Source organism: Loxodonta africana, chromosome 3 (assembly GCF_030014295.1).
Source record: "Loxodonta africana isolate mLoxAfr1 chromosome 3, mLoxAfr1.hap2, whole genome shotgun sequence".
In the NCBI taxonomy this organism is placed as follows: Eukaryota; Metazoa; Chordata; class Mammalia; order Proboscidea; family Elephantidae; genus Loxodonta; species Loxodonta africana.
In genome coordinates, this window is record NC_087344.1 from 97,451,426 (window position 1) to 97,473,079 (window position 21,654).

The window sequence follows — 21,654 nt, forward strand, 5'->3', positions numbered from 1 at the left end:
CCCAGTGTCTGGTCCTCCAGTCCATCCTCCGTGTCTTCTTCAGAGCTATATTTCTAAAATCTCTGTTGAGAGCAGTTCTTGTCTCTACTGCCCCAGACAGTAGTTTTCAAATTTGAATGTGCAGAAGAATCACCTGGAGAGTTTGTTAAAGATACAGGTTCTTAGGTCTCACTCCAGAGATTCTGAATCTCTGGGTCTTGGGAGAGGTCTGAATGCTGTTTTCAGTCATCTTCAAGTCAGCTCCAACTCACAGAGACCTTATGCATAACAGAATGAAGTGTTGTCTGATCCTGCACTACCTTCACGATCTCTGATATGCCTGAGTCCATTGTTGCAGCTATTGTGTCAGGCCATTTCATTGAGAGTTTCCCTCATTGACTCTACTTTGCCAAACATGATCTCCTTTTCTAAAAATTGGTCTTTCCTGATGACATGCCCAAACTGTGTGAGCCAAAGTCTCGCTATCCTTGCTTCTAACAAGCATCCTGGTTGTATTTCTTCTAAAACTGACTTGTTTTTTCTTCGTTCAGTCCATGGTATATTCAATAACCTTTGCTGACATCACAGATCAACTGTAACAATTCTTCTTCTTCTTTTTTTTTTTTTCCACTGTCTAGTTTCCACAAGCATATGAGGTGATTAAAATGACCACGCCTTGAGTCAGGCACACCTTAGTCACCAAAGGGACAAAAACTGCATTTTTTAACAGGTACCCTCTCCACTTTCCCCCTACTGGACATTCTGATACATACATGCTAAGAATTACATTTTAAGAAAACTGTGAAGGGAGGGAGGGAGGGAGGGAGGGAGGGAGGGAGGGAGGGAGGGAGGGAGGGAGGGAGGAAGGGAGGAAGGGAGGAAGGGAGGAAGGGAGGAAGGGAGGAAGGGAGGAAGGAAGGAAGGAAGGAAGGAAGGAAGGAAGGAGGAACTTTCTACCTTCTGTATCCTGCTTTGTTTTTCTCCAGAGCCCATATCACCACCTGGCCCTTTTTTTTTTTTTTAACTTGCTGATTTTTTTGTCTTCCCCCATTACAGTATAACCTCTAGTGTAAGCACTGGACTTAATATATTTTGTTTACTTTTATATCCCTTATCACCTAGAACTGTAGCTGGCACATAGCAATCTCTGTAAATACATGTTGGGGATATAGCATAAAACAAGACAGAACTTTTGTTTTTGTGTCCAGCTCCTTCTCCCGTACTTCCTTTGAGGAGTAGCACTGTCCCTTCAAGTCATGTGACTCTAGGAAATCTATCAATGGCAGTACCCTGCCTTCTGTAGGGTGAGCACATGATCAAGGAGCAGCCAATCACAGTAGTCCATCTCCACGTCTTACCCAGATAGTTCTTGAGGGTGGACTTGTTACCCAGACAGATCAATTGGTGTTCTTCCAATAGCTTTGACATATAATCTCTGGGAGACACTCTCTTTGCCCTCGGATCTTGAGTTATGAGGATGTGAAGCTGGAGATGTCAGTGACCACACCCCCTGCCGCCCCAAATCTGCAGTAGCGTAAAAGTAAGCTAAGCAGAAACACACTGAGTTAAGAGATAACGACAGAGAGGCTGGCTGTGTTGAGGTCTCAGTCGAATACCTGAGGCCCTGGTGGCTGCCGTCAGTTTATTCATTCTTGAGTCATATCTCATACCCTTTCCACCTACAGGGGCCACTGCATTCCCCTTTAGTGCTTCAGCTAGTTTAACTTGTATTTCCAACATTTGCAAATGACAAAGTTCTGCCTAATACACAGGGGTTAATTACATACATAACTACATATGTAATTAATATGCAATTAATTACAATTTGGTAAATGCTAGGAAGGAAAAAGATTCCTAGGTGGCGCAAATGGCTTGTGCTCTACTACTAACTTAAAAGTTGGTGGTTTGAACCCACCCAGCAGTATCATAGAAGAAAGGTCTGGCAATCTGCTTCCATTAAGATTATAGTCAAGAAAACCCTATGGAGCACAGTTCTACTCTGTAACACATGGGGTCGCCATGATTCGGAATTGACGTGATGGCAACTAACAACAACAGAAAGAAAAACGTAGGGTGCACTGAGAGTAAACAATAAGTGTGTCTATCCCAGTCTTGAGGGTCAGATTGCATCTCTGAGAAAATTACATTTAGCTGCGATCTAAAGGTTGAGAGGGGTTACCAGATGAATTAGGAGAGAGAGGGTTCCAGGCAGTGAAGCAGCAGCTATGAAGGACTTCGGGTAGGAAGAGGGGCGCTGGGAGCATTCAGGATATGAAAAGGCCAGTGTAGCAGGCATTGTTGGTCCCCCCATCCCCACTATCTTCTGGGATCCCTTCTGTTTCTGTGTAATTTGCTGCTAGTAGCTTACCTTACACCTGTGTGATCTTCAGAGGCTTGCCCTTGGTCACTGGAAACATGGAGAGTCAGAAGCACCTGTGAGTTTACATCCACCTCAGGTGCCCAGGTGGGGGAGAATAAAGCAGGGCAACCCCTGAGGTGCAATTTATATTCCGCACTCCCTGTGGGAGCAGGCTAAGAGTGGAACCGTACCTGAACTTGCCCTATTACTTGGCTTTTTCCAGTTCCCTATCTTGTTTTTCCCTTTCCCCTATTGGGTACATGTCAAGAAGAAACCACTGTCTCTGAATCTTTGTCTCAGTCTGCTTTTGGGAGAACCCCACCTTCAGTAGCAGTGTGGCTAAAGCAGAGTGAGGTAAGGGAGGGTGGCATGAGGTAAGATTGAGAGGGGGATAGGGGCCAGGGCCTGGAACTTTAATGGGTTATGCATAGGATTTCGGTCTATATCCCAAGAGTGATGGGATACCCCTGAGAAATTTTAAGTAGCAGAGCAGCCATTACCCACTCACTCAATGCCATAGCCACACCAAACTTCTCAACATTCCTCAAATGGCCTTTTCTCAATCCATATGTCAGCTTTGGCCCAGGGTGTTCCTTCTTTCTGGAAATTCCCTTTCTGTCTTCTCTAATCAGTTAACTCTGATGTCTCCCACAAGATCCACTTTAAGGATTACCTTCTCCAGGAAGCCTATCCTGACTTCCACCAGTCCCAACTCCCTCCCAGGGCTGAGCAAGATGCTTCTTCTCTATACTACCCCAGCATCTTCTTAGTTTTATTATTCATTGCACTTCAATAAGTATACATTTCCTAGGGGAACATGTTCAACCGTTTTATTACAGAGGGAGTAAGTGATCGAAAAAGGTTAGTGACCACGATCCTAGATTCTGAACTTCTCAAGAGCAAGAATTGTCTTATTCTGCCCCTTTCCTTAAAGACTTATTTAGTTCCTAGTAAAAATACCAATTGTTTAATTGTTCACTGTCTTTGTCATCTAGTGCTGCCATAACAGAAATACTGCAAGTGGATGGCTTTAACAAAGAGAAATTTATTTTCTGACAGTCTAGTAGGTTACAAGTCCAAATTCAGAGCATTGCCTCCAGGGGAGGGCTTTCTCTCTCTGTCAGCTCTGGAGGAAGGTCCTTGTCCTCAAACTTCCCCTGGTCAAGGAGCTTCTCAGGTGCAGCGACCCTGTGTCCAAAGGATGTGCTATGCTCCCAGTGCTGCTTTCTTGGTGGTATGAGGTCTTCAACTTTCTGCCTGCTTCCCTTTCCTTTAATTTCTTGAGAGATAAAAGGTGGTGGAGGCCACACCCCAGAGAAACTCCCTTTACCTTGGATCAGGGAGGTGATCTGAGTAAGGGTGGTGTTACAATCCCACCCTAATCCTTTTAACATAAAATTACATTCACAAAATGGAGGACAACCACACATGGCCTAACCAAGTTGATACACAGATTTTGGGGGGGATATAATTCAATCTATGACACTTACTATGTGGTAGGTCATTGTCCTAAGCACTTTACATGTTATTTTATTTACGGTCATCCTTTTTTTTGTGAGGAAGGTACATATTACCCCTATTTTGCAAATAAGACAACCGAGACACAGAGAGATTTAATAATTCTCCCAAGATCACACAGCTAGTAATTGACAGAGGAAAATTCAAATGCAGAGAGTATTGACCCTAAACTACCAAATATCATGAAGATGGCACAGGACTGAGCAACACTTCATTTTGTTATACCTAAGGTCACCATGAGTTGGAGCCAACTTGATGGCAACTAACAACAAAAACATTGACTCCAGAACCTGGATTCTTCAACAATAGTTGAAGCTAATAGGTTGTGTAGGTGCTCAAAAGGGGTAGGTATGATTATGATGATGGTTTTCTTTATAATATCCATGTAAGGGGTTCAGAGCCAGCATTTCTGACCTGATTTTGGCCTCCTCCTTCCCTGTTGGACACCATTCCATTTGCACAGACCCACGGTCCATCTCTGGCCTCCTTTTTCTCATAGTCCTTATAGCCCCTGAAAATTTCTGTTGCTTCAGCATGACCTCATGCATGGAGCAATTACTGTGATTAGATTCTCACTTATCTCTATGTGGTAACATGTGAGATCCTTGTCTTCCTGACAAGACTTTAAGGAGGACTAGGCTTCTTGATGAAATTTTGGAATCCCCAAGAGGCCCATCAACCACACTGACAAATCCTCTCTGCAGCAGGAATATAAGGAGAAGAGCTCACCCTGGGAAGATTTCAAAGATGCCTCCAGTTGAAATCTGGGGACCGTGAGGCCTATACACAGACTAACACTCTGGGCTTTACCTTGGCTCCTCCTCTCCGACTTCTCTCAGGTATCTCTCTAAGTATGACATCTAGCTCAGCGCCCAGCATACAGTAGGCTTCTAGTGAGTGGTGAATAAATAAGCAAGATTGGAAGTATCAGGGAAAACCTCCTGGCAAGGACATAAGTGGAATGAACTTGAAGATAGATTTGTGTTTGAATCTTGAACTAATTCCTTATTATTAAGCTGCATGAGTTTAGGGAAATTATTTATCCTAAGCTTGAATTATCTTATATAATGGGAGTAATAGTGTATATAGCATGAAATCAATGAGCTAAGTATGCATCAAGCACATAATAATAGCAAACATTTCTTGAATTCTCACTAAGGGTCAGGCACTGTTCTTTGCAACCTTTGTCCATTTAACCGTCACAACAACTCTTTGATATAGGAACTATCACTACCACCACATTATAGATGAGAAAGCTGAGACAAGCTTAGATCAACCAACCAGAGGCAGACTTTGAGCCAAGGATCCAGATGTAGTTTATGCAGATGTACAAAGAACACAGGTAGAAGTAGAAGAAAGGGAAGGCAGCCTAGTAGAAGCCAGTTGCTTATCTCGATCCTAAACTACCACAGTGGGTGACTGGAGTTTAGTCCTGCAGGGAAACTCTGGAAACTGGTGCAAAATCAACGTCTTGAATTATCCCAGCCAACAGGCAAGGAAGCTGGGGTATTTATTCTCCTGAATCCATCAGTTGAGCCCTGGTCACCCAGTGGTTAAGTGCTTGGCTGCTAACTGAAAGGTCAGTGGTTTGAACCCACTGGGTACTGCACAGGAGAAACAGGTAGCAGTCTGCTTCCATTAAGACTGGCAGCATTGGCAGCATTGGAAACCCTATGGAGCAGTTCTATCTGTCCTATAGGGTTGCTGTGAGTCAGAATCCACTTGGTGGCAATGGGTTAATTCATTATGCATTGGCTAACAGCTGCCTCAAGGAGACAGTAATTCCTAGGCACTTTGGGCCTACAATTCGCATGGACAAGTGAGTTCTGGCAGCCCAAGGGTAGCTCTTCAGCAAAGGGGCAGGTACTGACTATGGAGAGTTAGGCTGGAATGCATGGAAATGTGAGGGGATACCGAACCAAGAACTGACAATGTCTACTAGAGGCCCCAAAGGTTAAGTAACTTGCCCAAGGTCACATGGCTGTTAAGTGGAAGAAGTGGGATTTGAGCCCAGGCAGCCTGACTCCAGAGCCCACACTATTAATGCCATGTTATGCTGCCTCTCTTATAGTGCCAGTCACATAAAGGGTAGCTCTTATTTTTGTGGTTGTCGTTGTCATCATGATTATTGCTGTTTGGCCCCATCTCTAGATTTAGACCCAGGGGCTAGTCAAACCATTTATTTTAACTTGTGCTGTATTGGAAAGAGCAAGACAGGGAATTGGAGTGCCTCAGTTCAAGCTCTAACTCTGCCCTGCCTAGCTAGACAGATCATTTCTCCTGTCTCAGATTTTCTCATTTGGAAAAAAAGGTGTCAAGTTAGATGATCACTAAACAAGTTTCCCTGTCTGCCATTCTTGGATGCGCTCATATCGTTTTTCTACCACAGTCAGGGTGCCCTCCTGGAATGCCAGGGCCAGTGGGTGTCTATGGCTGGCCATCTCCACCCCTTCAGGCGGCAGAATCCTGATTAACCAGGACTGACGATAATTTATGTATTTACAAAATCCTCCTCATTGGGAACAAGAGGAAATTAAATTGCTCACTGGAGTTGGTAACAGATGGTTGGCTCCATCTTCTTTCTGGCTAGGACCCCCCCAGAGAGAGTAATTGAGGGCATCCTGTCACACAAAAGGGATCAAGGGGGCGAAGGAAGCTGAAGGATGGTTGGGAGTCCTCTCTTTGGCACATAAGTCATTCTGATGTCTCCCCACTTCTCAGTGAAGGAGAAAATCAAATAAAACCTGGAACGAACTGAAGCGATTTGTAAATAGGGCACGCTGGGGTGCCTCCAGCTTTTTTATTCCACTTTATTTTGCTTTGGCGTGTGTGTATGAATGAGTGTGTGTGTGTGTGTGTGTGTGTCCTACCCCAAAGCCAAGTTGGAAGTTTCACAAGCATCTGGCCCAGGAAACTCAACTTGGCCTGTCCCAAGGGAACTCCTGGATATATCTGGAGGGCTGACTGGGCCCTGCTCACCCATGCAAATGTTGGCACCCCCTCAAAGTCTCCAAAATGCTAGTTTTAACCAAGGATGACACATTATTGCTATCCTTATCCGAGGCATCCTTGTTATTGCTTAACTGAGGAAGAGAGGAGGGAGAAGTTGAAACTTCTAGTTTAGGCAAATGGTTTGCCCCCCCAGCTTCCCCACTGAAAAACATCCACACACAAAACTCAGTTGTGCCTCCTGAAGCCTCCTTATTTTCTCCCTGGGTATCCCTTCAGGCCCCTGAACCAAAACCTCAGCAGAATATCAGGGTTCTCCTCTGATGCCAAATTCTAAAAGGGCATTTTTTAGAGGAAATGTCAAAGGAGTACAATTTGGATCATAAAAGACAATAGAGTCAGGTAGGCCGTGGTTCTAATCCTTGCTCTGCAACTGACAAGCTGTGTGTTCTTGGGCATGTCTCTTGGCCTTTCTGATCTTGCTCTTTAAAAAGGGAATTCTGACACCTTATTTTGAGGATAACAGAGACAACATATGTAAGGCAGCTGGAAGAAGGCCTGCCACATTATAGAAGATTAATAAATGCTTGCTCTTAGAGTCACAGAAGCTCAGATTTAGGAAAAAACTTTCAAGTCACTCTTCTAGATTTGTCAACCACTAGATTATCGATCCGCGAAGCAGAATTTAAGTACATCCAGCCTCTCTCTCTTCATGTTGCCTGTTTAGTGACAATGACCATGGCTTAACTTCCACCACCACTGGCCTCCCTACAAAACACACTAACACAGTCTTCTCCTTCATTCGGTGGATTGAGTAGATAATTTAGGAAATTTTCCAATCTACGACCTAGTAAGGTGGACAATGCCAGACTCTTGTAGTACAGAAGTCTTCTCTGTAATAACATTTCTCAAATAGTTAATGTAACAAGAGTGTTAAAGTTTTGAACACAGAAAAAATATATCACCTATAAATCTATTGTTGTTTTTAGGGTTTTCTGTAATCTTTGCTGGAACAGATTCCACGTCTTTTTCCCATGGAGCCCCTGGGAGGGATTGAACCACCAAAATTTCAAATAGCAGTTGGGCACTTAACCTTTGCACCAGCAGGGCTCTTTTTACCTATAATTCTACTGCCCTAGTATCGAATCCACCACTAGTCTCTCAGTTTGTCATACTGTGGTAGCTTGAGTGTTGCTGTGATGCTAGGAGCTATGCCACCAGTATTTTGAATACCACTAGGAAGAGCAACATGACAATCTACCTCTAAAGAAAATTGGCCAGTGAAAACCTTAAGAATAGCAGCTGAACACTGCCTGATATAGTGCTGGAAGATGAGCCCCTCAAGTTGGAAGGTACTCAAGATACAACTGGGGAAAGAGCTGCCTCCTCAAAGTAGAGTCGACATTAATGATGTGGATGCAGTAAAATGTTCAAGACCTTCATTTGCTGATGTGGCACAGTTTAAAATGAAAAGAAACACTGCAAACAACCACTAATAATCAGAACATGGAATGTACAAAGTATGAATCTAGGAAAACTGGAAGTTGTCAAAAATGAGATGGAATGCATAAACATTGATATAGTAGGCATTAGTGAGCTGAAATGGATTAGTATTGGCCGTATTGAATCAGATAATCATATGGTCTACTATGCTGGGAATGACAAACTGAAGAGGAATGGTTTTGCATTCATCATTAAAAACAACATTTCAAGATCTATCCTGAAGTACAATGCTGTCAGTGATAGGATAATATCACTATAAGGAAGACCAGTAAATACGATTATTATTCAAATTTACACATGAAGCACTAATGCCAAAGATAAAGAAATTGAAGATTTTACCAACTTCTGCAGTCTGAAATTGGTCACACATGCAATCAAGGTGCATTGATAATTACTTGTGATTGGAATGCAAAAGCTGGAAACAAAGAATACTTGGTAGTTGGAAAGTATGGCCTTGGTGATAGAAACAATGCAGGAGATCACATGATAGAATTTTGCAAGGCCAACAACTTATTCACTGCAAATATATTTTTCAACAACATAAACAGCGACTATACACATGGACCTCGCCAGATGGAATACACAGGAATAAAACCAACTACACCTGTGAAAAGAGATGATGGAGGAGCCCAATATCATCAGTCAGAACAAGGTCAGGGGGCTGACTGCAGAACAGACTCTCAATTACTTGTCTGCAAGTTCAAGTTGAAGCTGAAGAAAATTAAAACAAGTCCATGAAAGCAAAAACATGACCTTGAGTATATATTCCATCTGTATTTAGAGAGCATCTCAAAAATAGATTTCACACAAAAAAGATCAGACTTGCTGGTCTAACAGAGACGAGAAACTCCAAGAGTATGACCCCCAGACACTTCTTTTAACTCAATACTGAAATCACTCCTGAGGTTCACCTTTCAACCAAAGATTAGACAGTCCCATAAAACAAACAATAATAAGCGTAGCTCAACTATGTATACAAGACTAAAGGACACACCAGCCCAGGGGCAAGGACAAGAAGGTAGGAGGGAATAGAAAAGCTGGTTGAAAGTCGAGAAGGGAAGGGTGTTGATATGTCACTGGGTTGGCAACCAAAGTCACAAAATGATATGTGTATTAATTGTTTAATGAGAAACTAACTTGCTCTGTACACCTTCATCTAACCAAAACCAAAAACCAAACCCTGTGCCGTCGAGTCGATTCTGACTCATAGCGACCCTGGAGAACAGAGTAGAACTGCCCTATAGAGTTTCCAAGGAGCGCCTGGCAGATTCGAACTGCCAACCCTTTGGTTAGCAGCCATAGCACTTAACCACTATGCCACCAGGGTTTTCCCTTCATCTAAAGCACAATAAAAAAAAAAAGAAAAGAATAGGTTTGACCCATTGAACACTAATGACTAAAGACCAAATAAGCTGTGGGATGACATCAAGGGCAGTGTATGGGAAGAAAGCAAAAAAGTGATTAAAAAGACAGGAAAGAAAGAAAGGTCCAAAACAGATGCCAGAAGAGACTCTGAAACTTACTTTTGAATGTAGAGTAGCTAAAGCGAAAGGAAGAAATGATAAAATAAAAGTGCTGAGCAGAAGATCTTAAAGGGCAGCTCAAGAAGTCAAAGTATTATAATGAAATGTGCAAAGATCTGGAGTTAGAAAATCAAAAGGGAAGAACATGCTTGGTAGTTCTCAAGCTGAAAGACCTAAAGAAAAAACTCAAATCCTGAATTGCAATATTGAATGATTCTATAGACAAAAAAAATTGAACGACACAGGAAGCATCAAAAGCAGATGAAAAGAATAGAGTTACTGTACCAAAAAGAATTGGTCGATGTTCAACCATTTCAGGAGGTAGCAAATGATCAAGTGAATGAAAAACAAGACTCCAGAAATTGATGGAATACCAAATGAGATGTGTTATGAATTATGTCCCCCCAAAATATGTGTGGCAAATCCTAACTCTATGCCTGCAATTATAACAGAACTTCGAAACAACTTGGAACAGGTCAGTAATTGCCAGCATAAAGGAGGGGAAAGTACATGTTGCATAGCAACCAAATCTGTTGTCCGTGGGATTTTGACCAGAGTAGGAAACAAACAGTGGTGCCTTTATCCAAGATGACTTCTGACTGCGTTGTTTTGAATGTGTGTTGCTCGCCACAGTCCTGCCAATAATCTAATCTGGATCGGGTTATTGGCAGGACTGTGGCGAGCAACACACATTCAAAGCTGTGTGGTCGGTGGCCGTCTTTGAGTGGAGCACTGCTGTTTGTTTCCAACTCTGGTCAAAATCCCATGAACTACAGATTTGGTTGCTGTGCAACACCTACACTGCCCTCGTTTGTTTCGGCCATTATTGAACCATTCTGAACTGGTTCCAAGCCCTGGGTTATAATTCCATTTGGAATAGGTTGTCTTTGTTACATGAATGATGCAGGATTAGAGTAGGATGTCTCTTGAGTCAATTTCCTTTGAGATATAAAAAGAGATTAAACAAGTGAGCAGAGAGAGAAATGGGGAAGAGAGATGCCAAGCCACATGAAGACCACCCAGGAGCAGAAGCTCAAAAGAGACAAGGACTTTACCACAGAGCTGCCAACAGAGAGAGAAAGCCTTCCCCTATAGCCAGCACTCCGAATTTGGACTTCCAGCCTCCTAAACTGTGAGAAAATTAATTTCTCTTTGTTAAAGCCATCCACTTGTGGTATTTCTGCTATAGCAACACTAGATATCTAAGACAAGATGTTTCAACAAACAGATGCAACACTGGAAGCCCTAATTCCTGTACACCATGAGATTTGGAAGACAGCTACCTGGCCAATTGACTAGAGGAGACCCATAGACGTGCCCATTCCAAAGAAAGGTGATACAACAGAATGCGGAAATTATCAAATAATATCATTAATATCACCCACAAGTAAAATTTTGCTGAAGACAATTCAAAACGGTTGCAGAAGTACATCAACAGGGAACTTCCAGAAACTCAAGTCGGATTCAGAAGAGGACATGGAACGAGTGATATCATTGCTGATGTCCGATGGATCTTGGCTGAAAGCAGAGAATACCAGAGACATTTGCCTTTGTTTTATTGACTATGCAAAGGCATTCAACTGTGTGGATCATAACAAATTATGGATAATGTTGCAAAGAATGGGAATTCCAGAACATTTAATTGTGCTCATGTGGAGCCTGTACATAGAACAAGAGGCAGTCATTCGAACAGATCAAGGGAATAATGGGTGGTTTAAAATCAGGAAAGGTGTGCATCAGGATTGTATCCTTTCACCATATCTATTCAATCTGTATGCTGAGCAAATAGTCTGAGAGGCTGGACTATATGAAGAAGAGCTCAACATCAGGATTGAAGGAAGACTCATAAACAACGTGTGACATGCAGATGGCACAACCTTGCTTGCTGAAAGTGAAGAGGACTTAAAACACTGATGAAGATCAAAGACTATAGCCTTCTGTATGAATGACACCTCAGTATAAAGAAAAAAAAAATCCTCACAACTGGACTAATAAGCAACATCATGACAAATGGAAAATATATTGAAGTTGTCAAGGATTTCATTTTACTTGGATCCACAATCGACACCCATGGAAGCAGTAGTCAAAAAATCAGACTTGCTGCATTGATAAATCTGCAGCAAAATACATCTTTAAAAAGTGTTAAAAAGCAAAGATGTCACCTTGAGGACTAAGGTACGCCTGATCCAAACTGTGGTATCTTCAGTGGCCTGATAGGCATGCGAAAGCTGTACAATGAATAAGGAAGACTGAAGAAGAATTGATGCCTTTGAATTATGGTGTTGGTGAAGAATATTAAACATACCATGGACTGCCAGAAGAACCAACAAATCTGTCTTGGAAGAGAACAGCCAGAATGCTCCTTAGAAGGAAGAATGGCAAGACTGTGTTTCACATATTGTGGCCATGTTATCAGGAGGGACCAGTCCCTGGAGAAGGACATCATGCTTAATAAAGTAGAGGGCCATTGAAAAAGAGGAAGACCCTCAACAAGATGGATTGACACAGTGGCTGCAACAATGGGCTCAAACATAATAATGGTTGTAAAGATGGCGCAGCACCAGGCAGCGTTTTGTTCTGCTATTGTACATAGGGTCGCAATGAGTTGGAACTGATTCGATAGCACCTAACAACAATATCAACTACACATTCCCTTAGTAAACAAGGTTTTACATCATTACCAAGACTTTTTTTCTCTTAAAATTGAAAAACCCTAGATTAAATCCTGGAATAGGTGAAGTATATTGGTGGAAAACTGGTGAATACTGAATACAGTTTGGAGTTTAGTTAATAGGATTGTACCAGTGTTCATTGCTTAGTTTTGCCAAATGTAATGTAAGATGTTAGTCTCAAGGGAAACTGGGTGAAGAGTATATAGGAACTCCCTGTACTATCTTTGCAATTTTTCTGCAATTCCAAAATTATTCCAGCATAAAAATTCACCTTTTAAAGAAGCAAGGTAGAAAGTGTTTGTATGTAACACTTGTGTAAATAAACAAATAAACATTGGTTGCTGTTCTAAAAAGAAGTTCAATAACCAATGCTTTTCATTATTTAAACTTAGTAATCATAGTTCAGGGTAGATCACGGTTACCCTTTTCATTGCTAAATAATAGTTCACCCTAAAATATCTAGTTTCTATTCTTTTCTAACTCCCCTACACATTACTAGTCATGCTACTTCACCTCCCCTGCCTCTATTTCCATGTCTGTAAAATCAGGATTATAATAATTTCCAAGTCAGCTGCTATGTGAAGATTAAATGAGATAATGCAGTGCCTGCCAAATAGTGTGTGTTGACCCAGTGTTATTACCATCTTCTTGCCTTGGTTCTGATTTCAACTCCAGCATGAAGTCTTGTGTGACACTGAAAATACTGCTCAGCATCTCTGGACTTTGGTTCCTCATCTGTCGCTCAAAAACCACCTTTTGTGACCACTTTAGGACCCTTTTGTGGGCTGTTATGCTACACAAGGGTGAAGCAGAAGAAATCAAAATAGCTAAACTGAGACTTACTATGTGCCAGACACTGTTATAAGAGCCTTACATGCACACTCTTTAATCCTCGCAGAACTCTCCCTTATAGAGTTAAGAAAACTAGGGCTCGGAGAAGGTAACTTGCTCAGGCACATCCAGTATTCATGGCAGAGTTGTTTTGAACCTAGGTGGTCTGGCTCCAGATTGTGTGCTCTCAGCCCTGCTAAGTAGGGACAGCTGAGAGCTGGTATCAGCCCAACTCTCACAGCAGCTGGGGGACGCATACGCCAGACAAGAGAATGGCTGGGAGAAGCACCACCAGCATCCACTCCAAGGAAGAGGGAGAAGTGCACATGCTTCTGCCCTGTAGTGAGGCATGTCATTTCTACTCACATTTCATTGGCCAAAACAAGTCAGATGACCCAGCCTACCATCAAAGTTCCAGAAAGGACATTCCGAACGTGCCCAGGAGGAAAACTAGAAATACTGGTGAGCAGCACTGAAGTCTGGTGGGCTTTTTAATGGAAAAGGGTCTTATTGGAAGGCTAGAGGTGCTTGCTTTATACTGAAATAGAAGTTAATGTAATAATGATTATTATATAAACCCAGTGCCGATAATAAAATATAATAATTATATTGATATTATCATTTTGATAATTTATTAACAATTTTATTATGATAATCCTCCGCCTCAAATATATAACAGTTTACCTGTTACTAGTTGCGTGACCCACTAGGATGACCAATCATCCTGGGTTGTCCGGGGCCAAGGGGTTTTCTAGGACGTGGGACTTTCAGTGCCAAAATCTGAACAGTACTGGGCATACAGGATGGTTGTTCACTCTACCTTTGACAAGTCTCTTAACCTCTCTCAGCCCACTTTATTGCATTTGTAAGATGAAAGATACAGCAAAAGCTGTGAGAAGTAGAACTCGATGGGACTGCCTTGTTTTTTCTGGGTCCCTCAACTGTTTTGCCTTTGACAGGGTGCAGTCTTACCACTTTTCTGTCACTCCTTTTAGTGGAAAATATTTTAGTTTTTCTTCTCTGGCAAGTTTATGCTTTACACAGGTTCCAGCTTTCATAGGTTTTACTGTAATAATAAAATCTACTTTTTTGTTGGGATTAAATGTATGTGTCAACAGATGGCATACATGCACACACACACACACACACATTTATCTCAAGGAAATGGCTCATGCAGCTGTAGAGGCTGACAAGTTCCAAGCCCATGGGCCAGGCATCAAGCTGGAGGATTCTCCTGACTCAAGTAGCCTCAGGGGCTGATGAGCCCAAGTTGGCAGGTAAGATGGCAGCAGGCTGCTGGCTCACAGGCTGTGGAGGCTGATATATCCCAAGATCGGTAGACAATATGGCAAGCCGCTGGCTCAAGTCCCAAGAACCAGAGGTCAGATGATGACAGGCTGGATGCAGAATCCAGAGCAAGAAAGTGAGCTTTGCCAGAATGTCCACATATACATTGGATGCAGGCCACACCCCCAAGGAAATGCCCCTAACAACCAACTGGCTGATCACATTAGATCACATCACAGAGGATGACTACGTCATTATATAACTGTCAAACTACTGAGAATCATGGCTTAACCAAGTTAGCACACAACATGAACCATCACAGCTGGTTTTTGGAAGTAGATCTCCAGGCCTTTCTTCCTAGTCTTTCTTAGTCTGGAAGCTATGCTGAAATAGGTTTACCATCATAGAAACACACAAACCACCGCTGACAAACAGGTGGTGACTTCACATGAGGTGCATTGGAGAGGAACTGAACCTAGGTCTTCCACACGGAAGGGGAGAATTCTACCACTTAACCATCAATGCCCCTTTTGTGCGTGATAAAATCATTCAATTTGGTGATCTTTATGTTGTTATTGTTATTAACATTAAGCTTCCAATAACTGGATGAAATAAATGTCAGTATCCCCACGTTATACATGAAGATGCTGAACTCCAACAGGTAATGAGACTCACCCCAAGTGCAGCCTGCTCCTGGGGGCTGCAGAGACCATGCATGGTCATCTGAGCCCACCCTGCCCGAGGGCCTGGCAACAGGAACATGCTATTGGGCTGAGGCCCTTCTCAGGCAGGGAAAAGTGTTTCCGGTAGCATCCCGACGGTTTCCTGCCTCCCTGATTTACACCTCCCAAGGTGAGCCTATGCCTGCACTCCTGTTCTTGCATCTGTGGAAAAAGCAGCTTGCTGGAAGATTTAAAAATATGGATGTTTGCCAAGAGATGTTCTCAGAAAACTCTCTCCTGGAGGAACAAGGACTCTTCCTTCAGGGAATGATGAACTGCAATTCCTCCACAGGAATAGCAATCCCTTGCACTTACATAGCACAAGTTACCTGGCAAAGGCCTTTCATGGCAACCACTCCTCTTGTTATTCCCAACAATCGGGGGTGGGGGGGGGTGCGGCAGAGGAGCCAGGGCACTTCCGTTCCCGTTTCCCTGAGATAGGGAAACTCAGGCCCCGAGACATGAAACAACTCCACAAAACAAGTCTGCAGATGACCCACGATTCTCTGCCATAATAAGGGTCCTCAGATGTAATCCCAGAAGTCACTTTCTTCTAGGGTGACCCACCATCCCAGTTTGCCTGGAACTGGCTTTAGCACTGAAAGTCTCACTTCCTGGGAAACTCTCCAGTCCCATGCAAATTAGAACGGCTGGTCAACCTATGGCTTCCCTGATTGTCCTCCCAAACCACCTTCCTTATCCTGTTATTTAAATTTACATGTATCCTGTGCTTCTTTTTTGTAGCACTCATCACAACTATGATTAAACAATCAATTGGGAAATTTTTTATTTAATTTTGTATTGCCCACCGTACTATAAGCTTCATACCAGCCTTAATCAAATCCATATCCCTTGCTCCTAGCACATTACATTCTGCAGAGTAGTCACTCAAAAGACCTTTGTTGAATGAATGAATGAACAAATTGCCTAGTACCTATTTGTTATATAACAATAACTAATAACCACCTGTGCTCAGAACCACATTACCCAAACTGTCTTCCTTCCAGGAGTTGTTAATACTAGTTACAAAAAGCAAGGGTTTCTGGCATAGCAGTTAAAAGCTTGGCTGCCAACCAAAAGATCAGCAGTTGGAATCCACCAGCTGCTGTCCGAAAACCCCATGGGGCTATTCTACTCTGTCCTGTAGGGTCACTATGAGTCAGAATTGACTCAGTGGCAACGGGTTTGGTGAAATAAGCACCAGAACTCTGAGTGAAGCAAAGTTAATCAGATTTCTTTATTTTTCTGGTGACTTTTTATGTTACTGAGCAAAGTGCAGTCAAAAAGGCTTGGGGTTGAAGAGGGGTGGGGGGCGTGGGCAGTAAGTGCATGTTGTGTTTTCCAAACATTTTGACCTTGGACCCTTTAGCCACGAGCACTTGGGGGATTTAAGAAATGCTGGACTAGATAACCAACCATGTCTACTTGCTGCCAACTCCATTTCCAGTCTCCCCAGGATCTGTGATTATTAGTTATTGATACCATTGTTGTTATTCCTTGTCAATGAATAAGGGAAAGCTGAGGATAAGCTCTGCCTCTCTCACTACCAGCTCCAACTCTCCAAACCCCCATGCTTTCACCCACCATGGGAAACAAAGCTTCATAAAAATAAATCACCTCGCTATGTTGGCTTTTCCCCCAAAATACTCTTGAGGCATGATAAAGCTATTCCAGCTTGTCCTTCCCAAAGTCCCCATATCACCCATCCTTCCTGAGTCCCCCATGACCCCCACTGGATCGTGAAAGGCAGCTCTTTGGGCATCCGAGAGGATGGCGTTGGTGGTAAAACTGCTCTCATTTCATTAACTAAGAGCTGAATGCTCAGAGGCAAAGTAGCCAGATTCCTACGTGATCCAGCAGCCTCCTTGGTCATTATTCACAAGTAATGACTGATTAGTCACACAGAGCCTGCAGAGGAAGAAAAATCAAAGAAAGGGTTTGCTTAGCTGCCATGAATGCTTAAAAGAACAGGACAGTAGCAAGCAAGGGAAATAGCACCTGCTCCTAAGAGGATAGAATGATGGTGCATTTCAAAGTAAATTTAAAACTGTTTTGCAATACATCAGCCAATGAATGAGTGCAAAGTCGTTTGTCAAAAAGAAAAAAATAGATTTGATAGAGTTTGCAGTCTGAGAAAGGACATGAAGTTAAATTTCATTGAATGCCCTGCTATGTGATAATTTGTTTCTACATACATACATGTATTAATTCACTCTTTCAATGAACGTTTATTGAGGGCCGATTATGGTAGTGCAACATTTGCTAGACCGCTAACCAAAAGGTTGGCAGTTTGAACCCCCCCTCCCAGCAGCTCCATGGGAGAAAGACCTGGTGATCGCCCATAAAGATTGTTGTTGTTAGGTGCCATTGAGTCGGTTAGGACCTATAGCAACCCTGTGTACTACAGAACGAAACATTGCCCGGTTCTCCACCATCTTCACAATGGTTGCTACATTTGAGCCCATCGTTGCAGCCACCACATCAGTCCATCTTATGGAGGGTCTTCCTCTTTTAGCTGATCCTCTACCGTACCAAGCGTGATATCCTTCTCCAGGGACTGGTCCTTCCTGATAACATGCCCAAAGTATGTGAGACAAAGTCTCGCCATCCTCACTTCTAATGAGCATTCTGGCTGTATTTTTTCCAAGGTAGATTCGTTCGTTCCTCTGGCAGTCCATAACATATTCAATATTCTTCGTCAACACCATAATTCAAAGGTGTCAATTCTTCTTCAGTCTTCCTTATTCATTGTCCAGCTTTTACATGCATATGAGATGATTGAAAATATCATGGCTTGGATCAGGGGCACCTTAGTCCTCAAAGTGACATCTTTGCTTTTCAACACTTTAAATAGGTCTTTTGCAGCAGATTTGCCCAATGCAATAGTTGTTTGATTTCTTGACTGCTGCTTCCATGGGCGTTGATTATGGATTCAAGTAAAATGAAATCTTTGACAACTTCAATCTTTTCTTCATTCAGCTGATGTTGCTTACTGGTCCAGCTGTGAGGATTTTTGTTTTATGTTAAGGTGTAATCCATACTGAAGACTACAGTCTTTCATCTTCATCAGTAAGTGCTTCAAGTCCTCTTCACTAGCTTTTTCCCCCAAAAGATGGGGGAGAGAGAGGAGGGAGGTTTGACTACAAAGGGGCACAAGGAAGTTTTGTGCTAGAACTGTCCCGATTGTAATGGTGGTTACATAAATCTATACATGTGTTAAAACACAGAGAACTGTACACCAAGAAAAAGAAAGTCAATTTTACCATTTGTAAATTTATATAATAATAATGAGTGAATGAATTTATTCATACTCTCATGTCTTTGACCACAGCGTCCCCACCTTAAAAGGATTTTCTTCCCTCCTCTCAGCCTATGTTATGTTCACCTTGAGCAATCTCTATTACCTGGAATCCTACCTCTGAAGATACCTGGCTCCTTTCACACCTCCACTGTTCCTTGCAACCTGAGGCATGCAGCAAAGACTTCCCTAAGATCTGGTACAATAAGCACTTGGAGTTCATTTCTCTCGTATGCTCACAGGAATTCATCCTCACCTCTACAGACACACTCCTCATCTCGCTCAGGTTGCTCTCCAAGTGGCTGCATCGTGGCAGTGTAGCAGGCTACCACTGGGCTCTGCTTCCATCAAGACTCTTTCAATTGTACAGAAGAGAAACCCACTCAAGCTAGCTTAAGTAGAAGGTATTTACTGTAGGGCTTCAAAGATAGAAATGATAGAAAACTAAGTAGACCGAGGCCTCGGGGTAGCTGAGAACCACCTCCATAGCACTGGGTGGAGGTGGTTCTCTCTGTGGGGCTGCTCCATTCTCCACCATCTCCCTCATACCTATTCTCTTCTGCCTGAACATCAACCTGTACATGGCCCCAAAGACCAGCTCCTAGTTCCCATAAACTTCCTGCTCCAGGCCCATCACAGATCAGGCACAGTCTCTTAACATTTCTGATTTCAAATTTTAGAGATAGAAATCAATTGGCTTAGCCCAACTTTCTATGTTTGGCCACACAATTCTGAGATTGGATTAAGTGTCCATCTCTGGCCCAATCAGCAACTGGGTGAAGTACAGGATCAAATGGCCTACAAGCTGCTCCTTTCTAGGTGCTCTGGGAAGGGCAACAAACCCATTGCCATCAAGTCAATACAGACTCATGGTGACCCCATGTGTTGCAAAGTAGAGCTGCTCCATAGGGTTTTCTCAACTGTAATCTTTTTGGAAGCAGATCCCCAGGACTTTTTACGTGGCGCTGCTTGGTAGGTTCAAACCACTAACCTTTCGTTTAGTAAAAAAAAAAAAAAAACCAAAAACCCAAACCTGCTGCCATCGAATAGATTCTAACTCATAGCGACCCTATAGGACAGAGTAGAACTGCCCCATAGGGTTTCCAAGGAGTGCCTGGTGGATTCGAACTGCCGACCTTTTGGTTAGCAGCCAAGTTCTTCCAAGTGCAAACTATTTGCACCACCCAGGAACCTTGTGGCAAGGGCAGGTGCTGCAAAAGTTCCTCTCGATTTACTTCACTGATAAGTCAGGCTACAGTTTCAAAACTCCCCCTTGGGGCAAAGTCAGGAGCATATACCCAGCTTCAGTAGTAACTGCAGCTTGAGGGCAGCCAAAGAAGCCCTCAGCCTTAAGACATGCTGTCCAGCTGCTTACCTGGTAACCAGAAATTCTTTTCAGACTAAAAGACTCAGAGAGGCAAGATGAGAAGGCTGACTGGTGCCAGAGGCTTGGAGGAGTTACTGACCCAGACTCAGAGTTCACCTTGAGCAAGAGAAAGCCCCAGCAACACAGAACAGCTTTGCCAACAGATGAAGGGGCTGGCTCCAGAGGAGGCAGGAGGCATAGCTGTGAAGGGCAAGCAGACGCAAAGGCGCTTGAGGAGGGCAGGAAAGGAAAAGAGCATCCAAGGGGCATACCTCCTTGCTTTCAAAGTGCCAGCCTCTTCTTCCTCCCCACTAATCAGGACCCCTCCCTCCTCAAACAAGTCTTGATGGAGAGACTGCATCTTGGCCTCTCTCTTACATACCTTTCTGAGACTCCGTGAGTTCTGCCTGCTCCCAGGACAAAACATGCCTCCAGACCCGGTTTGTGACATTAAAGTGCTTTTCTCCTTTCTGAGGAGAGAAAATATTTTGTCACACACCCTTCCTACCTTCAAATATTTACTTGCTCTGTAAAGCTCAGATCCACTCTCCTCCCCCTGTTGTTGGTTACTGTTGAGTCGATTCTGGCTCATGGCAACTGCACATGTGCAAAATAGAACTGTTCCACAGGGTCTTCAAGGCTGGAACCCTCCAGAAGCGGATCACCATGCCTGTCTTCTGAGGCGCCTCTGGGTGGGTTCAAATTGCCAACCTTTTGGCTAGCAGTGCTTAACCGATTGTGCCACCTAGAAGTCCTCTCTTTCTCCTACCACCCCAAAAGCAGAGCTAACCAGGCCTGCTCTTGTGCTGTCTTCAAGCCACATCTCAACAGTGACTTGTACCATACAAAACTGCATCTGTGTGTTTCCTTCTCTGTCACCCTTACAAAACCATGGGCTCATTGAAGATCATGTGTCCTCCCCACCTGTTTCCCCACCACCTAGCACAATTCTGAGCAAGGGTCTGCATTTGGGTTCCTCCAGAAGCTTCTTTAAGACATGAATTCCAGGGCAAGTAGTTTATTTGGGAGGTGATCCCAGGAAACACCTATAGGGGAATGGGAACATGACAGACGGAAAGGACAGCAGCTAAAACAGGGTGCATTATCAAGCTAGCTATCAGTGTGGGCACCTGGAGCTTAATCCCACTGGGAAAACTCTAAGGGTGTGGAAGATACTCCTCGGAGTTATCCTACCAGAGGGGCGAGGGGGCTGTGGGAGTTACATACCAACAGTATCAGTCACTGGTTGTGGACTGTTTCTAGGAGGTCTTAGAAGCCACCCAGAGGTTCCTCAGAAAGCAGGCCTGGTAATCCCTTCTGAAAGGTCTCAGCCTTAAAACCCTTACGGAGCTCTATTCTGCACACATAGGGTCACCATGAATCAGAATCAACAGGACAGCCACCATCAACAGGGGAAGGAGAGAGGATTTGAGTTTTTCAGAACACGTAAATACCTCCCTGGGATTGCAAGCCTACCATTTGGGTAGACCAAGCAGATGTTGGCAGCTAGAAAAATCCCTCAGCCGAGAAACATAGGCAATGGCTGAGAGAACTTGGTGCAGCTGAAGATGAAGTAATAAGGAGGTGGGAGATGGGTGCGGCAGCACAGTTTAGAAAATGTCTAAGGAATTACATCCAGTTAAAGTC